Source organism: Eschrichtius robustus, chromosome 6 (assembly GCF_028021215.1).
Source record: "Eschrichtius robustus isolate mEscRob2 chromosome 6, mEscRob2.pri, whole genome shotgun sequence".
Taxonomy (NCBI): domain Eukaryota; kingdom Metazoa; phylum Chordata; class Mammalia; order Artiodactyla; family Eschrichtiidae; genus Eschrichtius; species Eschrichtius robustus.
The window spans coordinates 61857417-61881105 of NC_090829.1; the positions used below are offsets into that span (position 1 = coordinate 61857417).

The 23689-nt window shown below is 38.8% G+C and overlaps 1 pseudogene; it reads left to right on the forward strand.

Annotated features, from left to right (window-relative positions):
- Nucleotides 1–21623, forward strand: part of LOC137765882 (DNA polymerase eta-like) — a 167280-nt pseudogene extending 145657 nt beyond the window's left edge.
- Nucleotides 21624–23689: the final 2066 nt, after the last annotated feature.

Sequence of the window (23689 nt, forward strand, 5' to 3'; positions counted from 1 at the left end):
GAAAAATTGTATGTCCCAAATCCACTAAAAAACTCTATTTCTGCCACTGTGAGAACTAAAGCTAACTTAAGAATTCTGTAGACAGAAATACAAGATCACGCAAGAACTGTAAGCCGCATAAACCCATACGTTGTCCAAAGTGCCATAATCAAAATCCTGAATTCGAAATTGAGAAAAGGGCTAAATCCAGTATATGAATTGCTTGACAAATAGCAGTCCTAGATTTGTTGATGGTTAAAACATGCTAAATTTGCCAACTTTGCCTAGTGACTATACCATTTTGAAAGAGTGAAGAATGAGTGACTTCATATAAATCGAGTGTACTGGGTTTTCTGATATGTCACCATGTTTTGTTCAACTTAACGCTACTACCATGTGATCAGATATGACATAATATGAGAAACAGCAGGGGTGTTTCACAATGGAACGTGACACAACATGATGTGTCAAGTTTCTTTTGAACCTTTCTTGGGATCCAATATCAGCCAAAAGGAGGTCATTTTAATTATCAGATGATTAATTAATTAGATAATTAATTGTCAGAGGTAGATGAATCCAAAGACAATTTGGTTCTGTACATGCATGTTTGTACACAGAGGGAAAAGTGACATTTTAAAGCATATCTACTAAATGAAAAACTAAAGTTTAAGGATTTCAATTATTTTTTTATTGAAGTAACATTCATAATAGCTACTATGTATTGTGTTATGTGAAGCATGCTCAGAAATAGAGAATCTTTCTTACCCTCAAAGGGCTGATATTCAAGTTGGAAACACAAAGCCTTGCCAAAAAAAACTAGACATTTAGAGAGTGCTTAATAAAAAAATTTTTAAGTTAGTGAAGGAAAAAGTTCTAAGGCAACAAATAAATATGCACTATATTATACCATAGTACTTTGCCAATGTTTGCTTTTTTAGGGGAAGTTACCATATTCCAGAAACAAGGGTGACTGGCACAGCAATAGTTCTTTTAAAACATAGAATTGAAACTCCAGTATCAAACACTCAAATTTTGAGTTAGGTATAAACCAAAAAAATTAGGATCCTATGTGAAACTTCAATAAATCAGTGTTTTAAAGTTATTGTCTACTTTTTACTTTTCTGCTGAAAGCAGAGATTCAGGACATAACAAACATTCAATTTTGTTACCAAACCAAACTTCGGTCCACTTGCCCAACGCACAGCAAAGCTAATCTATTGACACCAGGTTGTGGTGAAGGAAAGTGTAGCATTTATTGCAAGGTGACAAGCAAGGAGAACGGACAGCTAATGCTCAAAAGACCCGAACTTCCTAATGGTTTTTAGGGATGGGTTTTTAAAGACAAAGTGAGGATGAGGGTCATGGGGAATGTGATCAGTTCATGCAATCTTCTGATTGGTGTGTGGTGAGGTAACCAGGTGAGGTCACAGAGATTGATCACGTTATCAGTCTTCAGGCTCCAGCCAGTCTAGGGGCTACGTGCTCATGGTCATCATTCTCTGTCTGGTTGGGGTCTGGTTTCTGTAAAACAACTGAGGAAAGCGCATTAGACTTTATCTTTACCTTTGAAATGGAACTGAGAGTACTTGAGGCTGATTTATTGTCTAAGTTATGGTTATTTCTCTGCCTGACTGCCCTATCTTTATTTCTACATTCCTTAGCTTTTCCAGTCATCAACTGCTAGGGCTTGTTTCTTTCTCTCTCTACTCATGGAGGGCCTAGAAGGCCACAGTATATTGCCACAGTCTTTTTCTTCATCACTAATAAGCAGGGGACGCACTGGGTTTCTGTCACCAGGAAGGCCTCTACATCGGTCTGCTCAGTTTCAGTTTCACATTTTTATCTAAGAAAGAGTATCTTACCTGTGGGACACCTAAGTTCCCATCTCTCTTCCATGAAGAGCTAGAGAATCATATAACCTTAATGTAAGAGGCTGCCAATATTGTGAGATCTGTTATACATATTTAGAAGGGTTTGTAAACAATTAATGGCAATTAATGCCTCATGCAGAATCATTGTCAAATATATTTCTTAAGCACCTGTTTGCATGGGATTCTGTCCTAGGCATTATACAAAACAAAATAAGCATGTAGTTAATATCTGCAATTTAAGATGTAAATTGCTTTTCATTATTCTAAGTTAATAAGAACTTTTTGTTTAATTCCTGCCCCCAACATTTGTAATTAGCTTCATTGACCTTTCTGGGCCTCAGTCTCTTCATCTGCAAAACAAGGATGTACTACCCACTCACTGAGCCCAATGATTACCAACAACTTCTCTAAATCATGTGTGCTGGTTTTTTTAACCATACTATGTTAAAAATCAAAGATTTTCAGAATGTTAGGAGAGGTTTTTAGAAAAGAAAAGATCTGTAGTGTGCTCCAGTTGACTCAAAATACTAAGAGCTCCTAGGCCTTCATTTCCATATAGTGGAAGCCATTGTAATTTGTTGGCTCTTTAGAATGCTTTTCAAAGCAATATTATGCTTGATATCCTTTCCCTCGCACCCACTCCCAATCCATCAGTAAGTTCTGAGTGTCCTATCTCCAAAACATAGCTAGAATGTATGCATTCTCTCCATGTCTAGCACCACCTCCCTATCCAGGTCCTCAGCATCTCCCGCTGAGAATGACTGCAGTGGTCTCTTCAGGTCGGCATTGCCCCATGCAGCCCATCCCCCACACTGCCGCAAGAGTGATGTGCTTTCAATAGATCTCAGTGGGTTTGTCCAAGCCCCTTCATTCTCAGTTGACCATTTTACTACTTATTTCACCAAGAAAATAGAAGCAAATTAAACAGAAATTCCACAAGGTTCTGCCACCATGTCTAGCCATAAACCTGTGTACACATTCAACCATTCTGCCTTCCTTCCCATTACTCCAGATGAATTGTTTCTGTTGCTATCTAAAGACAACCCTTCCGCTTGTCTTCTAGATCCCATTCCTTCTTACCTACTTGATGACATTGCGCCAATTATTCTCTCCTCTCCAGTATCATCAGTTTTTCCTTCTCTATTGGATCATTTCCATCAACAAACAAACGGTATAATCTATCACACCATAAAAAAATTCTCCCTAAACCTTACCCACGCACCTCCCTAAACCACTACTCCCTCCACATTGAACTTCTCCCCTGAACTTTAGATTCGTGTATTCAACTCTCCATGTAACACCACCACACGGACATCTAAAAGTCATCTCAAAGGTAACATACCCAAACTGAGCTCCTAATCTACCCCCATACCTATTCTTTTTGCAGTCTTCCTCACCTCAGTGAATGGTAACTCCATCCTTCCAGCTGCTCAAATCAAAAATCTTGCCTCCTCTCTTTGTCTCATCAGCAAATCTCTCATCATTTCACTGCACCTACTTCTGGACTTCTTTTCATCAACTGTACTGCTACTACCCTGGTCAAAGCTACCAACCTCTATTTTCTAAATTACTTCCATAGCCTTCTAATCAGCCTCCCTACTACTTTCATCCTGTCTCCCTTCAATCTATTCTCAACACAGCAGGCAGAGTAATCCTTTAAACGTAAGGTGGATGATGCCTCTCCTCTGCTCAAAAATCTGCAATGACTCCCCATCTCATGCAGAGTGACATTCAGAGTCCCTATAATGGTGTAATGTTCCCTACATGACCTAAGCTTCAGCTACCTCTCTGACCTCATGACCTTTTATTCTCCTCTTTATGCATCTCACTCCAACTATACTGGTCTCCTAGTATTTCTTAAACATGCCAAGAATGCTTCTGCCTCAGGATCTTTGCACTTGCTCTTCCCTCTGCATGGAATATTCACCCTCTGAATATCCTCAAGGCCCACTTTCTCACCTCCTTCAGGTCTTTGCCCAAATTCACCTCTCAGTGAGAACTTCCCTGGTTCCCTGCATGAAATTGCACTTCCCCCAACCCCACAAAACAGATATTCTGTTTCTTCCTGCTCTGCTTTATTTTCCTCTACAGCAACTACATCATCTAACATACTCAATGTTAGCTTCATGAGAACAGGGAGATTTTTGTCTGTTTTTTTCACTACTGTACCATCATGCCTAGAATAGTGCCTCAAAAAGTATTAAGGAAATGAGTGAAAGTTTGTTTTAAAAGCTAAATGCCTAGTATTGATGAAGGTACAGGGCAACACTTACTCTCATATTCTGCTGATTAAAATATAAATTTTAACAACTTTCTGGTGGCCAATTAGTCAGTAAGGATCCAAAATCCTAAAAACATAGATACTATTCAACTGAGCAACTATACTTTTATGATCGAACCAACAAAATTCTCACGGATATCTGGGGGGAAAGTTTGTATAAGAATGCTTATTGAAGGACTCTCTGCAACAGTAAAAAAATTGGAAGCAATCATAAAGATCAAAGAAAAGAGATTTGGTAGGATAAACTACAGTACAGTACACTTATACAATAGAATTTTATTCATCTAGTCTTGATTAACTTTTAGAAGATTATATAATGATGTACAAAGCTATTAACAATAGGTACAATATAATAAAATCAAATTTTGTGAAATAAAAATGTATACAGAGAAAATGATTGAGAGTAGATATCTCTGTTTATCTCTGGATTATGGAATTATGCATAATTTTATTTCCTTTTGTTTGTCTATATTTTCTTTCTCTTTTTTATTGAGGTATAGTTGCCTTACAATGTTGTGTAAGTTTCTGGTATACAGCACAGTGATTCAGATATATATATATATACACACACATATATATATATCGTTTTCATATTCTTTTCCATTATGGTTTATTATAAGATATTGAATATAGTTCCCTGTGCAATACAGTAAGACCTTGCTGTTTACTATTTTATATATAGTAGTTTGTATCTGCTAATCTCAAGCTCCTTATTTATCCTTCTCACACCGCCTTTCCCCTTTGGTAACCATAAGTTTGTTTTCTATGTGTGTGAGTCTGTTTCTGTTTCGTAAAGAAGTTCATTTGTGTCATAGTTTAGATTCCACATATAAGTGATATCATATGGTATTTGTCTTTCTCTTTCTGACTTACTTCACTTAATATGATAGTCTCTAGGTCCATCCATGTTGCTGCAAATGGCATTATTTCATTCTTTTTTATGGCTGAGTAATATTCCATTGTGTATGTATACCACATCTTCTTTATCCATTCATCTGTTGATGGACATTTAGGTTGCTTCCATGTCTTGGCTATTTTAAATAGTGCTGCTATGAACATTGGAGAGCGTTATCTTTTTGAGTTAGAGTTTTCTCCAAATATATGACCAGGAGTGGGATTGCTGGATCATATGGCAACTCTATTTTTAGTTTTTTGAGGAACCTCCATACTGTTTTCCATAGTGGCTGCACCAATTTACATTCCCACCAACAGTGTGGAGGGTTTGTTTTTCTGTATTTTCTTAACTGGCTGTAATGAATAGGTATCACTACTATAATAAGAAAATGACCTAATGACCATAGTCAACATTTACTGAGCATTAACAATATGCCAAATACTTTATATATACCATCTCATTTAATTCTCAAAGAGACATTATGAGGTATTGTCTTAGTCTGTTTGGGCTGCTATAACAAAAATAGCATAGACTGGATAGCTTATAAACAACAAAAATTTGTTTTTCACAATTATGGAGTCTGGGAAGTCCAAGATCAAGGCACAAATCTGGTGTCTAATGAGAGCCTGCTTAGTGGTTCATCAACTTGTCACTGTGTTCTCACATGGCTGAAGGGGAGGGGGAGCTCTCTGGGGTCCCTTTTATAAGGACATGAATCCCATTCATGAGGGCGTCACCTTCATAAGTTCATCACCTCCCAAAGGCCCCACCTCCAAATACTATCATATTAGGGGTTATTTCAACATATGAATTGGGAGTGATGTGATTTCAACATCACCCCCTAGTCTTCACTTAGTGTAAGCTGGGACAGAATATCACAAAAGATTATTGTAAACATCTCAGGACCTACATAAGCACCTCTATGGTTAGGGCTAACGAATTAGGAGACTCCAAAATTACAACCATATAAATAGAATATGCAAAAGTGAAAAGTATTTTTAGTGTATCAACTAAAGATTCACTTTTTTTGAGATCTTTATCATCACTGAGTAAGATTGCAAATGTGGGTAATAGATAAAAGACTCACGGAGGAACCCAAGATGGCAGAGTAGAAGGATGTGCTCTCACTCCCTCTTGTGAGAACACCAGAATCACAACTAGCTGCTGGACAATCATCGACAGGAAGACACTGGAACTCACCAAAAAAGATACCCCACATCCAAAGACAAAGGAGAAGCCACAATGAGACATTGGTGAATCAAAAAAGATCTTGCTGCGGAGGGCAGACAGCAGAAGCAAGAAAAACTACAATCCTGCAGCCTGTGGAACAAAAACCCCATTCACAGAAAGATAGACAAGATGAAAAGGCAGAGGGCTATGTACCAGATGAAGGAACAAGCTAAAACCCCAGAAAAACAACTCAATGAAGTGGAGATAGGCAACCTTCCAGAAAAAGAATTCAGAATAATGATAGTGAAGATGATCCAGGACCTCGGAAAAAGAATGGAGGCAAAGATCGAGAAGATGCAAGAAAAGTTTAACAAAGACCTAGAAGAATTAAAGAACAAACAAACAGAGATGAACAATACAATAACTGAAATGAAAACTACACTAGAAGGAATCAATAGCAGAATAACTGAGGCAGAAAAATGGATTAGTGACCTGGAAGACAGAATGTGGAATTCACTGCTGTGGAACAGACTAAAGAAAAAAGAATGAAAAGAAATGAAGACAGCCTAAGAGACCTCTGGGACAACATTAAATGCAACAACATTTGCATTATAGGGGTCCCAGAAGGACAAGAGAGAGAGAAAGGACCCGAGAAAATGTTTGCAGAGATTATAGTCGAAAACTTCCCTAACATGGGAAAGGAAATAGCCACCCAAGTCCAGGAAGCACAGAGAGTCCCATACAGGAAAAACCCAAGGAGAAACACGCCGACACACATAGTAATCAATTTGGCAAAAATTAAAGACAAAGAAAAATTATTGAAAGCAGCAAGGGAAAAACGACAAATAACATACAAGGGAACTCCTACAAGGTTAACAGCTGATTTCTCAGCAGAAACTCTACAAGCCAGAAGGGAGTGGCATGACATATTTAAAGTGATGAAAGGGAAAAAACTGCAACCAAGATTACTCTACCCGGCAAGGATCTCATTCAGATTCGATGGAGAAATCAAAAGCTTTACAGACAACCAAAAGCTAAGAGAATTCAGCACCACCAAACCAGCTCTACAATAAATGCTAAAGGAACTTCTCTAAGTGGGAAACACAAGAGAAGAAAAGGGCCTACAAAAACAAACCCAAAACAATTAAGAAAATGGTCATAGGAACATACATATCGATAATTACCTTAAATGTGAATGGATTCAATTCTCCAACCAAAAGACACAGCCTTGCTGAATGGATACAAAAACAAGACCCGTATATATGCTGTCTACAAGAGACCCACTTCAGACCTAGGGACACATACAGACTGAAAGTGAGGGGATGGAAAAAGATATTCCATGCAAATGGAAAGCAAAAGAAAGCTGGAGTAGCAATACTCATATCAGACAAAATAGACTTTAAAGTAAAGAATGTTACAAGAGACAAGGAAGGACACTACATAATGATCAAGGGATCAATCCAAGAAGAAGATATAATGATTATAAATATGTGTGCACCAACATAGGAGCACCTCAACACATAAGGCAACTGCTAACAGCTATAAAAGAGGAAATCGACAATAACACAGTAATAGTGGGGGACTTTAACACCTCACTTACACCAATGGACATATCATCCAAAATGAAAATAAATAAGGAAAGAGAAGCTTTAAATGACACAATAGACCAGATAGATTTAATTGATATTTATAGGACATTCCATCCCAAAACAGCAGATTACACTTTCTTCTCAAGTACACATGGAACATTCTCCAGGATAGATCACATCTTGGGTCAAAAATCAAGCCTCAGTAAACTTAAGAAAATTGAAATCATATCAAGCATCTTTTCTGACCACAATGCTATGAGATTAGAAATCAATTACAGGGAGAAAAATGTAAAAAACACAAACACATGGAGGCTAAACAATACGTTACTAAATAACCAAGAGATCACTGAAGAAATCAAAGAAGAAATCAAAAAATACCTAGAGACAAATGACAATGAAAGCACGACGATCTAAAACCTATGGGATGCAGCAAAAGCAGTTCTAAGAAGGAAGTTTATAGCAATACAAACCTACCTCAAGAAACAAGAAAAATCTCAAATAAACAATCTAACCTTACACCTAAAGGAACTAGAGAAAGAAGAACAAACAAAACCCAAAGTTAGTAGAAGGAAAGAAATCATAAAGAGCAGAGCAGAAATAAATGAAATAGAAACAAAGAAAACAATAGCAAAGATCAATAAAACTAAAAGCTGGTTCTTTGAGAAGATAAACAAAATTGATAAACCATTAGCCAGACTCATCAAGAAAAAGAGGGAGAGGACTCAAATCAATAAAATTAGAAATGGAAAAGGAGAAGTTACAACAGACACCGCAGAAAAACAAAGTATCCTAAGAGACAACTACAAGCAGCTCTATGCCAATAAAATGGACAACCTGGAAGAAATGGACACATTCTTAGAAAGGTATAAGCTTCCAACACTGAACCAGGAAGAAACAGAAAATATGAACAGACCAGTCACAAGTTATGAAATTGAAACTGTGATTAAAAATCTTCCAACAAACAAAAGTCCAGGACCAGATGGCTTCACAGGTGAATTCTATCAAACATTTAGAGAAGAGCTAACACCCATCCTTCTCAAACTCTACCAAAAAATTGCAGAGGAAGACACACTCCCAAACTCATTCTATGAGGCCACCATCACCCTGATACCAAAACCAGACAAAGATACTACAAAAAAAGAAAATTACACACCAATATCACTGATGAATATAGATGCAAAAATCCTCAACAAAATACTAGCAAACAGAATCCAACAACACATTAAAAGGATCATACGCCATGATCAAGTGGGATTTATCCCATTGATGCAAGGATTCTTCAATATACACAAATCAATCAATGTGATACACCATATTAACAATTAGAAGAATAAAAACCATATGATCATCTCGATAGATGCAGAAAAAGCTTTTGACAAAATTCAACACACATTTATGATAAAAACTCTCCAGAATGTGGGCATAGAGGGAACCTACCTCAACATAATAAAGGCCATATACAACAAACCCACAGCCAACATCATTCTCAGTGGTGAAAAACTGAAAGCATTTCCTCTAAGATCAGTAACAAGACAAGGATGTCCACTCTCACCACTATTATTCAACATAGTTTTGGAAGTCCTAGCCACAGCAATCAGAAAAGTAAAACAAATAAAAGGAAAACAAATTGGAAAAGAAGAAGTAAAACTGTCACTGTTTGCCGATGACATGATACTATACATAGAGAATCCTAAAGATACCACCAGAAGAGTACTAGAGCTAATCAATGAATTTGGTAAAGTTGCCAGGATACAAAATTAATGCAGAGAAATCTCTTGCATTCCTATACACTAATGATGAAAAATCTGAAAGAGAAATTAAGGAAACACTCCCATTTACCATTGGAACAAAAAGAATAAAATACCTAGGAATAAACCTACCTAGGGAGACAAAAGACCTGTATGCTGAAAACTATAAGACACTGATGAAAGAAATTAAAGATGACACCAACAGATGTAGAGATATACCATGTTCTTGGATTGGAAGAATCAATATTGTGAAAATGACTACACTACCCAAAGCAATCTACAGATTCAGTGCAATCCCTATCAAATTACCAATGGCATTTTTTACAGAACTAGAACAAAAAATCTTAAAATTTGTATGGAGACACAAAAGATCCCAAATAGCCAAAGCAGTCTTGAGGAAAAAAATGGAGCTGGAGGAATCAGACCCGCTTACTTCAGACTATACTACAAAGCTACAGTAATCAAGACAATATGATACTGGCACAAAAACAGAAACATAGATCAATGGAACAGGATAGAAAACCCAGAGATAAACCCACACACCTATGGTCAACTCATCTATGACAAAGGAGGCAAGGATATACAATGGAGAAAAGACAGTCTCTTCCGTAAGTGGTGCTGGGAAAACTGGACAGCTACACGTAAAAGAATGAAATTAGAACACTCCCTAACACCATACACAAAAATAAACTCAAAATGGATTAGAGACCTAAATGTAAGACCGGACACTATAAAACTCTTAGAGGAAAACATAGGAAGAACACTCTTGGGCATAAATCACAGCAAGATCTTTTTTGATCTAATGCCTAGAGTAATGGAAATAAAAACAAAAATAAACAAATGGGACCTAATGAAACTTCAAAGCTTTTGCACAGCAAAGGAAACCGTAAACAAGACAAAAAGACAACCCTCAGAATGGGAGAAAATATTTGCCAACGAATCAAAGGACAAAGCATTAATCTCCAAAATATATAAACAGCTCATGTAGCTCAATATTAAGAAAACAAACAACCCAATCCAAAAATGGGCAGAATCCGTAAATAGACATTTCTCCAAAGAAGACATACAGATGGCCAAGAAGCACATGAAAAGCTGCTCAACATCACTGATTATTAGAGAAATGCAAATCAAAACTACAATGAGGTATCACCTCACACCAGTTAGAATGGGCATCATCAGAAAATCTACAAACAACAAATGCTGGAGAGGTGTGGAGGAAAAGGAACCCTCTTGCCCTGTTGGTGGGAATGTAAATTGATACAGCCACTATGGAGAACAGTATGGAGGTTCCTTAAAAAACTAAAAATAGAATTACCATATGATCCAGCAATCCCACAACTGGGCATATACCCAGAGAAAACCATAATTCAAAAAGACACATGCACCCCAGTGTTCATTGCAGCACTATTTACAATAGCCAGGTCATGGAAGCAACCTAAATGCCCATCGACAGAGGAATGGATAAAGAAGATGTGGTACATATATACAATGGAATATTACTCAGCCATAAAAAGGAACCAAATTGGGTCATTTGTAGAGACATGGATGGATCTAGAGACTGTCATACAGAGTGAAGTAAGTCAGAAAGAGAAAAACAAATATCATATATTAACGCATATATGTGGAACCTAGAAAAATGGTACAGATGAACCAGTTTGCAGGGCAGAAATAGAGACACAGATGTAGAGAACGAACGTATGGACACCAAGGGGGGAAAGCCGCAGGGGAGTGGGGGGGTTGGTGTGATGAATTGGGCAATTGGGATTAACATGTATACACTGATGTGTATAAGATTGATGACTAATAAGAACCTGCTGTATAAAAAAATAAATTAAATAAAATTCAAAAATTAAAAAACAAAAAGAAAGAAATTTCCCGCAATTCCCATCCCAAGTCACAGAACTTTTCGGATTAAATTTAGCTCATGAATCTTAAAAAAAAAAAAGAAAAGTGGGTAATAAGTTTGAGGCCAGGGGTTAATCATTCGTACTGAAGAGTGCATGGCAAGATGAAATAATTAATCTGTTTCCATATAACTACGAAACACCTCCAACCTTTTGATTACTACGTTAAATATGAGACCACAACTAGTTTTAAGAAGGAGAAAATATTCATTGTAGTGAATGCATGTTAAGAAACACCACCTTGAGGGAGGGACCAAGATGGTAACATAGGAGACACCTGAACTTCCCTCCTTCCATGGCCACACCAAATGTACAGCTACACACAGTGCAGTTTCCTCTGAGAGAATTCCAAAAACTAACTGAGTGACCCCTACAACATTGGGAAAATGAGAAAATAGCTACATCAAAATAAGTAGGATAGGCGGAGACATATTCTTGCCATAAACCTCACCCCAGGCACAGAACCATACAATCAAGAGAGAACCCCCAACTCCCAGCTTCTCCCTGAGGAGCAAAGGGCTTGAACTTCACATTTATTGCCCTAGCTTTTAAAGATCATATCTGAGGGATGGGCCCCAAAACACCTAGCTCTGAGAGCCAGTAGGGCTTGGTTCCACAAGACCCACAAAGTTATAGCAAACAAAGAAGCAGTTCTTAACAGAAGTATGAGCACTTACCACATGTACCCCCACCAGGGCTCAGTGCAGAGAAGCAGGCAAAACTGCTCATGACCCAGTTTTTCTCTGGACATTTTTTCCTGGCTTAAATATAAACTTTACTAGCTACTGCTTAGAGTCTATCTGCTGATCAGCCTGCATCTAGGTGCTGACTGCAATTCTCCTCAGTATCCTTTGGGACATTGATGGGTCTTGGCACACCTCAAAGAACAAGGATGGTACTGGACAATCACAGAAGTTCAAGAAACAACCAGGAGCTTGGGCCAGTCTGATTCACAAGTTTCATCTCCTACATGAGAGCAGTCTGTTAAGACTGGGAAAGGTGGCTCTTGTATCTAATGTAGAAAAACCAACTCAGAGAGCCAAGGAAAATGAAGAAACAGGGAATGTGTTCCAAACAAAAGAACAAGATAAATCTCCAGAAACATCATTTACCTGATAGTTCAAAATAATTGTTATAAAAATGCTCACCAAGATCAGGAGACCAATGCATGAGCAACAAAGAGATAAAAAATATTTTAAAGTACCAAACAGAAATCATAGAGCTGAAGAATACAGTAACTTAACTGAAAAATTCAATAGAGGGGTTCAACATCAGACTAGATCAATCAGAAGAAAGGATCAGTGAACTTGAAGACAGGGCAGTGGAATTCACTCAGTCAGAGAAGCAAAAGGAAAAAGAATGAAAAAGAATAAAGATAAGTTAAGGAATTTTTGGTACAACACCAAGAAGATGTATACATGCATTACAGAGATGTGAGGGAGAAAGGGGGCAGAAAGCTTATTCAAAGAAATAATGGCTGAAATTTTCCCTATTGTGGGGAAAAAAACCAGACATCCAGATTCAGGAAGCATAAAGAGTACTAAATAAGGTGAACCTAAATAGACCCACATGGAGATACATTATAATTAAATCATCAAAAGTTGAGGACAAAGAAAGAATCTTAAAAGCAGCAAGGGAAAAACAACTTGTTATATACAAGGGAATTCTCATAAGACTGAGAGCATATTTTCAGCAGAGACCTTGCCAGCTAGAGGGAGTAGGATGATGTATTTAAAGTGCTACAATTAAAAAGCTCCCAACCAAGAATACTCTACCTGGCAAAGTTGTCCTTCACCTTAGAATTGAAGGAGAGATACAAACAAAAGCCGAAGGAGTTCATCAACACTAGACCAGTCTTACAAGAAATGTTAAAGGAAATTGATCAAGTTTAAATAAAAGCATACTCAATAACATGAAAACACGTGAATGTATAAAACTCATTGGTAAAGGTAAATATATAGTTAAATTCAGAATTCACTAGGACTGTAACAGTGACAAGTAAGTCACTTATAACTCTAGTATAAACATTAAAAGAAAAAAGCTTTAAAAATAACTATAACTACAATAATTTCTTAATGGATACACAACATAAAAAGATGTAAATTGTGACATCAAAAACAAAATGTGGGAGGCAAGTGAAAATATAGAGTTTTGTATGCATTAGAAGTTAAGTCATTATCAGTTTTAAATTGACCGTTTTAACTATAAGATGTTTTATGTAAGCCTCATGGTAACCACAAAACAAAAAACTATGGCAGAGATACAAAATAAAAAGTAATGAATCAAAACAGACCACTATAGAAATACACCAAAGTACAAAGGAAGAGAGCAAGAGAAGAAAAAAGAAACTACATACAGCCAGAAAACAATGTATAAAATGGCAATAGTAACTCCATAATTAAGTTAAATGTAAATGGACTAGAATATAGCCAATATTTTATAATGACTATAAATGGAGTATAATCTATAAAATTTTTGAATCACTATATTGTATATTTGAAACTAATATAATATTATAAATCAATTATGCCCTAATAAAAATAAATAAATAATTTAAAAAATCTAAATAGACTAAATTCTCCAATCAAAAGACATAGAGGGCTTCCCTGGTGGCGCAGTGGTTGAGAGTCTGCCTGCCAATGCAGGGGACACGGGTTCGAGCCCTGGTCTGGGAGGATCCCGCATGCCGCGGAGCAACTGGGCCTGTGAGCCACAACTACTGAGCCTGAGCGTCTGGAGCCTCTGCTCCGCAACAGGAGAGGCCGCGATGGTGACAGGCCCGCGCACCGCGATGAAGAGTGGCCCCCACTCGCCGCAACTGGAGAAAGCCCTCACACAGAAACGAAGACCCAACACAGCCAAAAATAAAAAACATAATAAATAAATAATAAATAAAAATTAAAAAAAAAAAAAAAAGACATAGAGTGGCTGAACGAATTAAAAAAAAAATCCAACCATATGCTGCCTACAAAAGATTCACTTCAGCTTTACAGACACACATAGACTGAAAGTGAAGTGATGGAAAAATATATTCCATGTAAATAAAAATAGAAAGAGAGGAGGGTTAGCTACACTTACATCTGACAAAATAGACTTTAAGCTAAAATTGTAACAAGAGGCAAATAAGATCACTATACAGTTATAAAGGGGTCAAGTCATCAAGAGGATATAACAATTATAAATATTTATACACCCACATCAAAGCACCTAAATGTATAAAGCAAATATTAACAGATCTGAAAGGAGAAATAGATAACAATACAATAATATAGGGAACTTCAATATCCCACTTTTGTCAATGGATAGATTATCCAGACAGAAAATCAATAAAGAAACACTGGACTTAAACTACACACTAAACTAACAGTCATATACAGAACATTCCATCCAACAGCAGCAGAATACACATTCTTCTCAAGTGTACATGGAACATTTCCAGGATAGATCATGTGTTAGGCCACAAAATAAGTGTTAATATATTTAAGAAGACTGAAATCACATCAAGCATCTTTTCCAACCACAATGGTACAAAACTAGAAATCAATTAAAAGAAAAAAACTGAAAAATTCACAAATATGTGCAGATTAAACAACATGCTCCTGAGCAACCAATAGGACAAAGAAGAAATCAAAAGGAAAGTTAAGACAAATGAATATAGAAATAGATAACATACCAAAACTTAAAGCAGTTTTAAGAGGGAAGTTTACAGCAATAAATTCCTATACTAAGAAAAAGTAAAGATCTCAAATAAACAACTTAACTTTACACCTCGAAGAACTAGAAAAAGAACAAACTAATCCAAAGTTAGTAGAGGGAAGGAAACAGCAAAGCAGAGTGTAAATAAATGAAAAAGGGACTAAAACGACTAGAGAAAAAAATCCATGAAACTAAGAGCTGGTTCTTTGAAAAGATAAACAAAATTGACAAAGTTTAGCTAGACTAACTAAGAAAAACAGAAAAAATACTCAAATAGATAAAAATCAGAAATGAGACAGAAGGCATTAAAACTGATAACACAGAAATAGTAAGGATTATAAGAAACTACTATGAACAATTACATGCCAACAACTAGATAACCTAGAAAATGAATAAATTCCTAAATGCATATAACCTACCAACACTGAATCATAAAGAAATAGAAAATCCAGAGACTTCCCTGGTGGTCCAGCGGCTAAGGCTCTGCACTCCCAGTGCAGGGGGCCCGGGTTCAATCCCTAGTCAGGGAACCAGATCCCACATGCCACAGTGAAGATCCCGCATGCTGCAACTAAGACCCGGCACAGCCAGATAAATAATAAATAAATAAATAAATATTTTTATAAAAAAAGAAATAGAAAATCTGAAATGATCAATTACTAGTAAGGAGATTGAATCAGTGTTTAAAACCCTCCCAACACAGGAAAAAACAGATGGCTGCACTGGTGAATTCTTCCAAACATTTAAAGAAGAATTAATACCAACCCTTCCCAACTCTTCCAAGAAAACAGAAGAGAAGGGAACATTTCCCAGCCTCATTTTACAAGGTCAGCATTAGTTTGCTATCAAAAGCCAGAGAAAGGCACTACAAGAAAAGAAAATTATAGGCCAATGGCCCTTATGAACATAGATGCAAAAATCCTCAACAAAATATTAGCAAACCAAATTCAATAGTACATTGAAAGGGTCATTAAGTCAAATTCATAGAAACATAGAGTAGAATAATGATTTCTAGGATATGGGGCATCGGGGAAATAGGGAGAGGCTGATAAAAGTGTACAAGTTTTCAGTTTTAAGATGATTAAAGTCTGAGGATCTAATGTATAACATGGTGACTATAGTTGATAACACTGTATTGTATAATTGAAATTTGTGAAGAGAGTAGAATTTAAGTGTTCCCACCAAAAAGGAAAAAAAATAAATATGTGAGGTGGGAATCCTTTCGCAATGTATACCTGCATCAGTTCATCATGCTGTACACTTTAAATAAATTATAATTTTTTTTGTCAATTATACCTCAATAGAACTGAGAAAAAAAAAGAAAAAAGAAAACATCACCTCTTCATTATGCAGTTACCTTCTTCCAAGGAGCTGAAATCACTTGATTCCACACATTCAAAGCAAATGGCAAATACACCGGGCCATTTCTACATCCAAAAAGTCCTGGGAGTAATTTGCAGAAAAGTCATCCAGATCATTGCAAGTTTTGATTGAGCCCATTATGTTGCTCACACTGTTCGAGCCTCTAGGAGTAATAGACAAAAAAAGAAAGAAGGATGAGGAAAAGGAATAGAAAGAGGAGAAGTAGCATGTTCTCGTCCTAAAGGAGCTTGTAACCCACTACTAGGGACGCCCTCAGAGCATTAGTTTGAAAATGAGGGAGTGCCAGACTCTCAACTGGTCCCTCTGCCTCCACTTCTCACGTTCTCTGTCAATTTGCCATACGGCAATCTGAACCATCGCTTGAAAACCCAAATCAGAGCTTGTACTGTGAAACTGAAAATCTTCTCATAGCTTCCTATTTCACTTGGCAGGAAAAAAAGAAAAAGTACACTCCACCAAAGTACCACAAAGGCTTAGATGTCCTGAGGCCTGCCGACTTCTGAGACCCCATCTCCTACCGCACATCTTCACTTTCACTAGCCTCAGACACACTGGTCTTCTTTCTATTCCTCAATCATCCAAGCTCTTACCTGCCTTCTGTCCTCTGTAGTGGCCAGTCCCTCCCCTGATACAGCTGGCTGCTTGTTTTCAGTAGGATCTTGCGTCCTGTGTTGCCCATTGAAAAAGCCTTCCCTGACCATCCAGCATCAGCCAGCCGCTCACCCCACCTGCCACATACTCTGGCATGCGTTTTCTTCACAGAGCTTTTCACCATCTGAAATTGCCATATTTACTTGTGCCCTTATTTATTGCCTGTTTCCTCCTACTGGAAAGTTAACTGTATGAAAATAAAAACCATGCCTGTGTTGTTGTTCACTATACATACTTGGCTTCAATATTTTTGAATGAAAGGTAGACAGAAAGGAACATGTCAGTGTTGACTATAGAGTTATCCAAGAAGACTCCAGGAACTCAAGGGGCCTCGAAGGACAGATAGTGGTAAACCACTCAGAATCTGATCAGGTTAACTCTCCTTCACTGTCTTTCCCACTAAAGCCTACATCCTTCAGCATCTGAAAAAGTCAAACAAGCAACCCAGAAAGCACATGCTAAATGCTTATTGAATGCTTATTGAATAACTATTTTTAAACAATCCCACATGGTGTGTATCCCTTGAACAGAAGACAAGTGTTGGGTTCACAGAGGTTTTTCTAGTTCAGGCCAGCAGTGTCTCAGGTAGAAACTGCTCTATGTCTAGAGTAACGACAAAATGAAACAGAGCTTCAGGTAACCCAAACTGGTGCTGATGTAAGAAGAAGAAAAAAAATCTACTCCAAGTGAGCTCCTTTCCCATCTCTAAGCCTCAAGCCTAACCTTACAAAAGTACGTAGAATATGCAATCTTGTCAGCTTTTGTGACTTAAATACTGTAGTGTTTGCCTTAGACAAGTTTTTGGCTCCTATATCATGCTTTTATTTCTGGGAATGCTTAGCAAAGAAAAGAAATCTAAGGCTTAATGTCTCTCTCCATTAGATATCCATACTCCCAAAGTTTTAAATCATTACTACTTGGAATAACTGCAACCCGTTTCCATCCCACGGTCCCTAACACTATGTCATTTCAACCACAACCAGGTGGAATAACAAAGGGGATTACATGTTCATTTGGAATGAGATATGTGCAGAAAACCCCTTAAGAAGCAAAGATCCTTTTTCTATTCATGGCTTTAATAATAATGAACACGAAAACAAAAGGGCAAATGGAAGAGCAGCAAGAAGCATTTATTAGATAGTTGTTTGGGAACTAAGGAGTTGACAGATCTTTCCCTGGTATGACAACAGGTCTTGAGCCTAGCGTTTGTCAGACTAAGACTAAAATTGCAATGCCCTTTTACTTGACGCATTATGTCCTGGAAAAAACTTCAAGGCCAAGGAAAAACTTGGTAAACAAGGAGAATGTGCTGCCTAAAATATATAAAACTGCCTCAAATCTTAGATTGCACAGCTATAGCAAATTAATTTGTGTATGTGATAAAGAGTGTCACAGGGACTTCCCTGGTGGTCCAGTGGCTGAGACTCCTCGCTCCCAATGCAGGGGTCCCGGGTTCGATCCCTGGTCAGGGAACTAGATCCCGCATGCGGGAACTAGATCCTGCATGCCGCAACTAAGACCCAGCACATCCAAATAAATAAACAAAATTTTTTTTTTTTTTTTTTAAAAGGGTGTCGGGCTTCCCTGGTGGCACAGTGGTTAAGAATCTGCCTGCCAGTGCAAGGGACACATGTTCGAGCCCTGGTCCGGAAAGATCCCACATGCCACGGAGCAACTAAGCCCATGGGCCACAACTACTAAGACTGAGCTCTAGAGCCTGCAAGCCAAAACTACTGAGCTCACGTGCCACAACTACTGAAGCCTGCACGCCTAGAGCCTGTGCTCCGCAACAAGAGAAGCCACGACAATGAGAAGTCCGCGCACCGCAACGAACACCCAACACAGCCAAAAATTTTAAATAAATAATTATTTTTAAAAAAGGGTGTCACAAATACTTATGAAATTATTATTTTTTAACTTCTGGAAATCGAAAAGTACTCAAACACACACCCACACAAACACACATATTTATGCTTTGGGGAGGGCACATGATTTGCCACATATGTGACAAAAGGTTAAATCCTAATTATGTAAAACACAGTTTAAATTAATAAGAAAAAGACAACTGTCACAATAATCGATAACTGAACAATATGAAAAAGAAATTGACAAAAAAAGAAACTCAACTATCCTGCTAACATTTATTCATCTTTTACTTATTCAATCAACAAATATTTATTGAGTACCAAGTATGTACCTGGTATTACACAAGACACCAGGTATACAGTGATGAGCAAAAAATGGCCCTGTTCTGAAAGAACTCATAGTATATTAAACCCAACTCATAACCAAAGAAATTCAAATTAAAGTGGTTTTTTACCTATTAAATGCATTCAATTTACATTCTATAAATTCAGCAAGATACAGTAAGAAGCTTAAATTTTTTCATATGCTTGTCTTGGTAATTCCATACCTGAGCATTTTTCCTAACGGACTAATCAGAAAGATGCAAACAGACTTATGTATAACTATGTCAATTGTGCTATTTATAATAGTGGACTCTGGGAACCACCTTAATGTTCAACAATTAGTAATGTTTTCTAGAAATTTTTAATGTCAATAGAAAATTCTCACTAAAAAAGTGTGGCTGAAAAAATCATGATACAAAACTTCAGATACCGATAGCATGATATTGATGCGCGAATACATGCATATTCTACATGCTCTAAAGTATTCGTCTAATACTAAGGGAAAAAAAGGTTTTAAAGATAACCACCATGAATGCTTTTGACAACGATGCCATCTTGTAAGTTGTTTGCCCAATAAGCCGTCTAAATAAGCTCTTTTCAATGTTCACAATCTGAGTATATTTTGGAGCATACTGGTGTTACCGACCAGGACACTTGGCCCTCCCGAATCAATAGAAATTGACTAGAGGCCAGACAAGAAATTCAGGCAAGGCTTTATTGGGGCCCCTGCAGCAGCAGCGGGGAGCGAGAACAAACAACAGGTTCCCTTGCTTGGTTGCCCCTGGAGGGGCACAAGCTTGTTCTTTATATGGGGTGACGGTAGGGGTGTGTCCAGGGGTCCTGCTGGAGGGGTGGCTTAGATGTTTTGCCCACCCCTCTGGTGGTGGTGTGTGCAGGAGGCATGCTCAGTACCCTGCTTTTGCTCCCAACACCCTGCTTTTGCTCCAGGCTCTTGAAAAGTGGCAATTGGGTTTTTGGGTCTCTTTCTATATTTTGGGTCCAGAATTTGCCCTAATTGGGCATGCATGCAGTTATTTTTAGTCCCATACAGTTTCTTTGTATTTTGTTGCTGGAGGAGCAGTGTGTCCAGGGGCAAGCATTGCAGCAAAGGGGCCCAGGTCCCAGCAAAGGGGCCCAGGTCCCAGCCTGTCTCACTGGGGCTAAGAAAATCCTAATGTTGGAAGCAATACAAATCAACCCTCTTAATTGTTTGAGCAATAGAATGCTACTTTATTGTTTAAATTGTTTTAACAGGAAAGTTCAAAGTTTAGCTTGACATTCACCTCTGCCTTTATAAGAGAAACACAGCCTATAAAATCATTTATATGCATGGTTTTTTAAATTTATTTATTTATTTATTTTTGGCTGCATTGGGTCTTCGTTGCTGCGCATCGGCTTTCTCTAGTTGCAGCAAGCGGGGGCTACTCTTCCTTGCGGTGCGCGGGCTTCTCATTACAGTGGTTTCTCTTATTGCGGAGCACAGGCTCTAGGCGCCCCGGCTTCAGTAGTTGTGGCTCCTGGGCTCTAGAGCGCAGGCTCAGTAGTTTTGGCGCACGGGCTTTGTTGCTCCGCCGACATGTGGGATCTTCCGCGACCAGGGCTCGAACCTGTGTCCCTGCATTGGCAGGCGGATTTTTAACCACTGCGCCACCAAGGAGGGACGTGCCTAAAATCATTTAAAACCGCAAACCACCGAGTTGGATTTAGGACTGGGATTTTCTCCGTTTTGCCGGGACTCACAAAGGTTTCCAGCGACTGGCCCTTCTGCAGAGGGCTGCCTCCGCCCGGAAGGCCGCAGCTCCACTTCCTGCCTGGGGGAGGCACTTCGGCTCCTCGCCGGCATTTCAGAAACCTGTTCGAGCCGGTTTTGTAGGGCTGAATCTCGTTATTTGGTAAATATTTATTTAGCTCTCTGAGGACTCAGAACTAATCACTGCCACTTCTCTTTAATAATAAATGGTGAACTTCAAACGCGGTAGAACTCAACTGACTAATCAGTGCTCGCCGGGAGGTGCAGAAGTGCAACCCGCGAACGGACATGAAAGACTGAACATTTCCTGTTCCAGCTCGCGGCGGCCCAGAATAAACTTAAACCAAGTGGGAAGATGTTGATGCGGCCGCCGCCCCCCGGGCGCGGGCCGCGGGAGCCCGGGATCCATCTGCCCGCGGCTGGGCGCGCCGTCCCTTCCCCTTTCGCCCCGGGGACCCTCAAAGCCCGCCGCTCTGCCGGCTCCACAATCTGGGCTTCTGCTCCCTTGGGCTTTTAATGCTGCCTTTTAATTTCGCTGTTCAGTTGCAAACCAATTAGCCCTTTCCGTCTGCCCGGGCGAGCGGTGGGGAGCGCTCAGCGCGCCCCTCTCCAGCGGAAACTCGTGGGCTCCCAGGCGCCGCGCTCGCTGCTCGGAAGGGGGTCAGCACGCCCGGCGGCATTGATGCCAGCCTTCCAGGATTTGGTCCTCAAAATCTTTTATTTACTAGGAAAGGTAAGGGTCGCCCCTTTAATGGTTTCATTTTGTAATGCGAAAAACAAGTTATAAGGGCCACCCCATACACTTGTATTTGCATCATCAGAGCCGCGCGGTCCCAGCTTCATCCACTGCTGATTTGGAAATGCTATCGGGCCTTTGGAAATATTGAAAGATTTTTGTCCCAGACACAGGGATAAAGATATTGAATAAGTGTTGAGACCTGACTCATATCTATCTAAAATTCTGCTTATCCAAATGTAATTTGAATTCTATATTGCCCATTCTGATGAAGGCATGAGCGTTTGAGGTGAAGCTGACTGTAGTTTTCTGATAAACCATTAATAAAGCTTTGAATGAGAATTATTTTGCCCCCAAATTTTTCCATCTTTTATATAATTATTTCATCTTTGTATAATGGAGACCCAGACAGATCTGAAGTCCAATTTGTTCTCAAATTTAACACATTTCTGTCACATTTTTAAACATGAATTAATTTAGAATAAGTTGCTGGAACCATAGGGACTGATGTTAAAATGGCTTCGCCTCATTCACACAGAGCCCTGCCAATGTACTTTTAATTTTACCCACTTAATAATCCCTAGGTATGGAGAAAAGACGGGAAGCACTTGTTCTCCAACCGCTCGCTGAATCAACACTGCGGGCGTTTTCAGTGATGAGCTTGGAGTGCCCCGCTGTGGAAGGAGATGTGCACTACAATTTCTTTCTTACAGGTGAGTTTGTAGTTGGCTGCTGACTTGGAAACCTTATAGTTCTTCACCTCTGCCCACCATGAGGTCGGATGTTGCTTTACTGTTAACATCTGTGAATTCAGTCTCACTCCTTTTCTTCCATGAAACATAAATATCTGTTGAAAAGAATGACTGGACGAGGACTTCCCTGGCGGTCCAGTGGTTAAGACTCCCCCGTCCAATGCAGGGGGTGTGGGTTTGATCCCTGGGCAGGGGAGCTAAGATCCCACATGCCTCCCAGACAAAAAACCAAAACATAAAACAGAAGCAATATTGTAACAAGTTCAATAAAGACTTTAAAAATGGTGCACATCAAAAAATCTTTAAAAAAAGGAATGAATGGACGAATGAATCCTTTGGTCTCTCTTCCAAAAGCTTTGCATTTATTTTCTTGCAAAACCCATAGCTGTGTTAGTACCCATTCTGACATTTAGGAGCAGATAGAATGAAATGACAAGGAGCACAAATAGGTGTGATCTCGTGTCCCAGCTCTCAACAATTGGCAGTGGCTGCCACAGAAGGAGTCTGAGGCCAAGTGTTGGCTCAAAAGGAAGGGTGATGTGATGCGTGAGCATGATGCAAAAAGGAAGTTAATCACTCTGTCACCTAGGAGCTGAAAGCTGTATAACTGATCTATGACACTTCTAGCCATTGGCTAATTGTCACTGAGTTTATTTAGCGTATGTCAGTCTTTGTGTTCATCTCAAAAACAAAACAGTATATTTACTGTTTACCCTGCCAGACAATAAACCCCATTTTTATCTATGCGATAATAATTAAAAAGCTCTCCCTACATAATTATTGCTGTAGCCTCTACCCTGGTTTTCCAGATGCTGACCCGTTCAGTCCTTCTTGTGATGTTCTATTCCTCAAACTACTTTGATCTATGTGCCTCTCTGTGCTGGTGTTCCCCCAGTCATGCAGCTTATAAGTAGGAACTGGTAGAGGGGGGTATTCATAATCATGATGGTATAAACTGGGGCTGTCCTGGGCAAATCAGGACATGTAGTCACCCTACTTGTAAACCCTAAAGTTCAAGGGCCAGGGTCACTGTGTACTCCTAGAATGTGGTGAGCAACTGGGTAGCCACACACCTGCTAAGCTCACAGCTCCATG